The sequence below is a fragment of the Borostomias antarcticus genome (genome assembly GCF_949987555.1).
Source record: "Borostomias antarcticus genome assembly, chromosome: 8".
NCBI lineage: Eukaryota > Metazoa > Chordata > Actinopteri > Stomiiformes > Stomiidae > Borostomias > Borostomias antarcticus.
In genome coordinates, this window is record NC_140241.1 from 23,917,099 (window position 1) to 23,924,598 (window position 7,500).

The window sequence follows — 7,500 nt, forward strand, 5'->3', positions numbered from 1 at the left end:
GGTTACAAGCTACGACAGAACTCCTCGGTTCTCGGTCTTCATGTGCCTTGTTCTCCGAAGACCGAAGTTTCTTTTCACTGCTTTCTCTTTCGCTATTAGCAGAACAGCAGTGCTCCCGAGTCCGAACCTGTCCTCCTTACACAGGTTCGGCCCGACCTACAGTAGAACTAAAAGCCCATTTCGGTGGAAAACCTCCATTGACTGGTTCTGTACTCTTGCGCCAGGGTTCCCCCGCGTTCCACTGCGGGTCTGACCGTGGGTGAAGTACCGATCATGACTAGAATCTGGTGGATGAGTGTCTGTGTCATCGGTGTTGTTGTCTGAGGTCCGTCCACCATGGAGACCGCTTATTATTCACACACCTATCTGACCCTGGTCTGCTGTCATCCAGCGCGGGGCCGCTGGTGATCCGTCTCCTGAGACCTGTCTGTCTCTCTTTGTCTGCCTGTCTCTCTCCGTCTGCCTGTCTCTCTGTCTGTCCATCTCTGTCTGCCTGTCTCTGGCTGCTTGTCCCTCTGTCCTTCTGCAAGCTTCCTGTCTGCGTAGTTTGATGATGTAGTGTCCCTCTTCTCTGCATGGCTTCATATTTCTGGTCTGTTGACCTGTCTGTCTGTCCGCCTACCTGCCTGTCTATCTGTCTGTCCGCCTACCTGCCTGTCTGTCTGTCGATCCATCTGCCTGTCTATCTGTCTGTCTGCCTACCTGCCTGCCTGTCTGTCTGTCGATCTATCTGCCTGTCAGTCTGTCGATCTGTCTGTCCGCCTGTCCGTGTCTGTCTGTCTGTCTGTCTGTCTATCTGTCTGTCTGTCTGTCTGTCTGTCTGTCTGTCTGTCTGTCTGTCTGTCCGCCTGTCCGTCTGTCTGTCTGTCTGTCTGTCTGTCTGTCTGTCTGTCTGTCCGCCTGTCTGTCTGTCTGTCCGCCTGTCTGTCTGTCTGTCTATCTGTCCGCCTGTCTGTCTGTCTGTCTGTCTGTCTGTCTGTCTGTCTGTGGTAGGGGCTCACCGCTGAGGTGTGGAGAGAGTCAGTGAGAGAAGACTCAGAAGGAAGACAGACAGCCACAGAGCCCAATGAGCCCGCCAGGGAACCGTTGGGCCCGCCCCCGCTGCCATCCAGAATGGTGGCATTGGTCAAGGCTGCCTGGTCCAAGCTCTGTGATTGGTGGAAAGAAGGACAGCAGGAAAAGGGAAAAGATTGACAGGGTGAGAGTTCAGAGATGTTAAGAAAAAGACAGAACCAAGAGCTGAAACAGCAGGAGGAACAGAGTTGACCTCATTCTCCAGCACCTCCTACTACGCTGGACTGGGATAATGTAGCCTGATGAGCACACACACACACACACACACACACACACACACACACACACACACACACACACACACACCTAAACACACCTGTCACCATGACCACATAACACTGTTATCTCCAGTAGTGGAAGAACACACAGCAATGACGACTTCAAGATGGACGCGACCAACACAGCGGTGCTTGGATCAAAGTGCTGCCATTCTCAACGAGTCTGTTTGCGCAATGTGTGTGAGGGGTGAGTGTGTGTGTGTGTGAGGTCAGTGTGGCCAGGTGAGTGGGTTCCTGTCAGTATGGAGAGGCAGAGGGGTAAACGTGCTGGTGCTCGTTCTTCCAACATACCAGAACAGCTCCCGCATACCAGCACACACATCCCTGATAAACACCTCCCCACTGCACACACACACACACGCACACACACACACACACGCACACGCACACGCACGCACACACTTCCAGGTACAGACATACAATACAGGTGCGCGCACACACGCACGCACGCACACACACACACACACACACACACACACACACACACACACACACACACACACACAGAAACACACACGGAAAAACACACACACACACAATGCATTGAAGAACCACTAAATTGACATAATGGGAATGTACACACAGGGGATTTTCTTTGCGCATAAGATACACACACACACACACACACACACACACACACACACACACACACAACCATCAGACACCCTAACACAACCTAACACACACACAACCATCAGATACCCTAACACAACCTAACAAACACATAACCATCAGATACCCTAACACAACCTAACACACACACACAACCCTCAGATACCCTAACACAACCTAACACACACACAGCCATCAGATACCCTAACACAACCTAACACACACAACCATCAGATACCCTAACACAACCTAACACACACAACCATCAGATACCCTAACACAACCTAACACACACAACCATCAGATACCCTAACACAACCTAACACACACACAACCATCAGATACCCTAACACAACCTAACACACACAACCATCAGATACCCTAACACAACCTAACACACACACAACCATCAGATACCCTAACACAACCTAACACACACACAACCATCAGATACCCTAACACAACCTAACAAACACACAACCATCAGATACCCTAACACAACCTAACACACACACAACCATCAGATACCCTAACACAACCTAACACACACACAACCATCAGATACCCTAACACAACCTAACACACACACAACCATCAGATACCCTAACACAACCTAACACACACAACCATCAGATACCCTAACACAACCTAACACACACACAACCATCAGATACCCTAACACAACCTAACACACACACAACCATCAGATACCCTAACACAACCTAACACACACAACCATCAGATACCCTAACACAACCTAACACACACACAACCATCAGATACCCTAACACAACCTAACACACACACAACCATCAGATACCCTAACACAACCTAACACACACAACCATCAGATACCCTAACACAACCTAACACACACACAACCATCAGATACCCTAACACAACCTAACACACACACAACCATCAGATACCCTAACACAACCTAACACACACACAACCATCAGATACCCTAACACAACCTAACACACACACAACCATCAGATACCCTAACACAACCTAACACACACACAACCATCAGATACCCTAACACAACCTAACAAACACAACCATCAGATACCCTAACACAACCTAACACACACAACCATCAGATACCCTAACACAACCTAACACACACACAACCATCAGATACCCTAACACAACCTAACAAACACACAACCATCAGATACCCTAACACAACCTAACACACACACAACCATCAGATACCCTAACACAACCTAACACACACACAACCATCAGATACCCTAACACAACCTAACACACACACAACCATTAGATACCCTAACACAACCTAACACACACACAACCATCAGATACCCTAACACAACCTAACACACACACAACCATCAGATACCCTAACACGACCTAACACACACACAACCATCAGATACCCTAACACAACCTAACAAACACACAACCATCAGATACCCTAACACAACCTAACACACACACAACCATCAGATACCCTAACACAACCTAACACACACACAACCATCAGATACCCTAACACAACCTAACAAACACACAACCATCAGATACCCTAACACAACCTAACACACACACAACCATCAGATACCCTAACACAACCTAACACACACACAACCATCAGATACCCTAACACAACCTAACACACACAACCATCAGATACCCTAACACAACCTACTGTAACAAACGCACACAGAGGGAAGATGTTTCCGTAGAAAATGATGAATTGTACTTTTCCTTCTCTCCCTCCCTCCCTCCCTCCCTCCCTCCCTCCCTCCCTCCCTCCCTCCCTCCCTCCCTCCCTCCATCCCTCCCTTCTCCCATGACATCCCCCCAAAAAACATGACACCCTGAGGAGTTCAGGAATGTGAACATTCCACTGGCACACACACACACACACACACACACACACACACACACACACGCACGCACGCACGCACGCACGCACGCACGCGCAGTAGGGTGGAGTGGGTGGGGGAGCATGAGATGTGTAACGGAGGAATGGGGCCTGCCAGGGAGGAGGTAGAGCGGGAACAGGATGGAGGATGGAGAGAGAGAGCAGGGAGAGAGAGAGAGGGTGAGAGAGAGAGGGGAGAGTGGGTGAAGGTGGAGAGGAGGAGGAGAAGAGAGGGAATCTGTTTTGCATCAGGCCCATCTGGTGAGCATTCCTGTCGATCCTCCGGGAGACACGAGACCAGCGCTCTCCGTGCACCCTGGGTACCCCCGGATCGCTCAGGGTCACGCACTCTCTCACACACACACACTCGCACACTCACACGCACACACACACGCACACACACACACGGACCTCCCTGCTCTTTCACTGTGGAGGTCACGGCTCAGGGATCAACGGTCTCAACCCTGCCGAAGATACTTCTGAGGCACGGTTATCGTTAACCTCGACCCGAGTCGGCCCGTCTGCAGGTAGACCGGGGGGCTGGAGGCGACCCCGGGGGGAACAGGGTCATGTGTGAGCCCATCCTGAGCTCGCTTTACTACCGCTAACGTATACAATAACAACCTGGAGTGCACGACAACGCTACGGCTCATCACGCTGGTCACACCGCACAAAGTGAATCACCAAACACAGGCTAACTAATATCGCCATTCGCCATGATTAGAACTACTGGTTAAAGCCATGCCCACGACACAAATAAACTCCACGCACGCTAAAAAAACAAAATCACACACACACGTCAAACCACGGCGGAAAAACAACAAAAACACAGACGCCAAACGGAACCCGCGGAGGAACCGGACGGAACCGCGGGTCTGCCCGGACCGTCGAGAGAGGGCAGGGTGGGGGGGGGTGCTCACTCACCGTGGGCGTGGTCAAGGAGGCGTGTCCACTCAGGTAGGAGTTAGAGACGGACATGCTGAGGCCCAGGACTGGGCCCGCCTCCTCCATCGCCACCACCGAGGGCTGGAGGTGGCAGGAGAGGGAGGAGGAGGAGGAGGAGGAGGGAGAGGAGGAGTGGGAGGCCTGGGGAGGAAGAGAGGAGGAGAGGAGGAAGAGAAGGGAGGGTACGGAAGAGGAGAAAAGGGGAGGAGGCAGGGGCGGATCGCGGGAGAGAGAGAGAGAGAGGGAGGGAGGGAGAGGGAGGGAGAGAGAGAGGGAGGGAGAGAGAGAGGGAGAGAGGGAGAGAGTGAGAGAGAGAGAGAGGGTGTTGAAGAGAGACAGAGAAGAAGAGAAAAAGGGGCGAGGCGTTACACTAGTAAGCAGACAGCAGATCAGGAAATGAAATCGGATGGATCCGAAGCAGAGAGAGAGAGATGGCGGGCTAGAGGACGCGAACAGAACAGTCAAGAGAGACGACAGGCTGTAGATCATAGACATGCGAAAGGGAACAGAGAAAGAGAAAAAAACAGACTGACATCTGACCTCCCTGGCCTGGAGCCCATGTGACACAGACACCAAGGGTCGCGGTCACCCCGCAGCAGAGGGGGGCGGGGTGAGCGCAGTACAGGTGAGACACCGTTCGGGTCGGGTGTGGCCGTCCTATAAACCCCCCCCTCCACCCCCCTATGCTTGGCGTTCTGTCATGAACCGGGGCAGCTACAGCAGCCAGCTCATCTTAGGATGGCGGCGGCGGCGGCCCCCGGTACGCTGTGCTCCTCTGTTCGTGACCTCATCCGACCGGCGGACCGCCTGGCCTCTCAGCGGAGCTGTTTGGGTGTCGGGTCCCGGGGAGCGTGGAGGCCCGTGACACAGGCTTATGGCGCCGGCAAACGGGCTTAATCCACCGGGCCGCCACCTCATCAAGTCCACAACATGAGCCGCAGATTACAGAGAGAGAGGGAGAGAGTGAGAGAGAGAGAGTGAGAGAGTGAGAGAGCAGAGCAAGAGAGAGAGGAGAGAGAGAAAGAGAGAGAGAGAGAGAGAGAGAGAGAGAGAGAGAGAGAGAGAGCAGAGCAAGAGAGAGGAGAGAGAGAGAGAGAGAGGAGAGAGAGACACAGGGAGAGAGAAAGAGAGTGAGAGAGAGAAAGAGAGAGGAAGACAGTGAGGGTGAGAGAGGAGAGAGAGAAGGAGAGCGATAGAGAGAACAAGAGAGAGAGAGAGGGAGAGAGAGAAAAAGAGAGGGAGAGAGAGAGAGAGAGAGAGAGAGAGAGGGAGAGAGAGAGGGAGAGAGAGAGAGAGGGGGGCGTGGTGCAGCCGGACCCCCGCAGCCGAGTCGATGGGAGAGAAACAAGAGGAGCTCTTTAAATAGACAAGAGGAGGAGGAAGGAGGACAGGCGACAAAGCAGAACGATTCGCCCTCTTTCAAACCCTCTCTCTCTCTCTCTCTCGCTGTCAGTCGTTCCTCGCCCGTCCGTGCACTTCCCGTCTCTCTCCCTCGTCATCCCTCCATCGATCCACTCCTCTCATGCCGTCGCCATGGTCCCCTACCTCTCAGACCTCCCCAGTGAGAAATTCAAGGTATGTGTGTGTTCTAACACCCCCCCCCCCCTCTGAATCTGGGCTAAGCTTGTTCTTACTATATCCTAATTTCAACCAGCTAAACCTCCTGCTAAACCTCCTAACACGGCCATCGCTGGAATCTAATCTACATAGTCGTCCCTGCAGGCTAAACTTCCCCGTGTGGCTGAATCGTGGCGTTGGTCGTGTCTATATGGCGACAGCATCCAGGTCTGATCTCCGCACGATTAACACTGAGCGTGAAATGATTGGCTGGACCTTTAACCTCTAGCCTATCACGGTTAACCCGAGGACGAGCGGACCAATTGAACTCAGGTGGCCTCAGTCTGACCCCTCCCTGGTTGTCTCAATTAACCTGCAGGCTGAGGACAGTGTGTGTGTGTGTGTGTGTGTGTGTGGGGGGGGGGCGGGGGGGGGGGGCGGGACAGGATCTGATACAGCCCCGATAAGACCGGCCTTATCTGACTGGCTACTATCTGCACGCGCGAACGCACACACACACACACACACACACACGCGCACACACGCACAAACGCACGCAAAGGGAGCAGGGGAGCTAGAGAGAGCAAGGGGGAGAGAGAGAGTGGATTAGCTGAGCGAAGAGGTGGCAGATAACAAGATAGCAGGGTGGGGAGAATTGATGAGGATTAGCGCAGAGGAATGTGGTTCAGGTTCAGGCCAGGCTGCTGAACACGCCTCCATCCCCCCCCCCCCTTCCTCCTCCGCCCGCCCAGGATAGCCCCCCCCCCCCCCTCTGTCCTCGCCGGCCAATCGGCGGCCAGAACGGCTCTCTCATCTGTCCTAGCAAGTCGACCAGAACCGGAGAAACAGCCCCCCCCCCCCCCCCCGCGGTCGACATCTGTTTCGAGGAGTAGGCTGCCTGGCCTTCAACAGGCTAACTGTCCTCAAGGGTGCCATCCAGAATGTATGCCTCCCCTGGGGGGGGATTCGAACCCACAACCCCGCTGACCCCGCGGTAATAAGTACTGTTCTGCGTGGCAGCTCTAGGGCGGGGCTGTTTCGGGTGTGATGCAAGGGGGGCCTGAACCTTCGTGTGAAGGGTAATTGCTAACCTGGCATGAAGCCCCTGTGAATACGTGACCCTCGGTAATAAGAACC

At 53.3% G+C, this 7,500-nt stretch overlaps 1 protein-coding gene across 1 annotated transcript in view; it reads right to left on the reverse strand.

Annotated features, from left to right (window-relative positions):
• Positions 1-7,500, reverse strand: part of rapgef1b (Rap guanine nucleotide exchange factor (GEF) 1b) — a 53,755-nt gene that overhangs the window by 13,338 nt on the left and 32,917 nt on the right.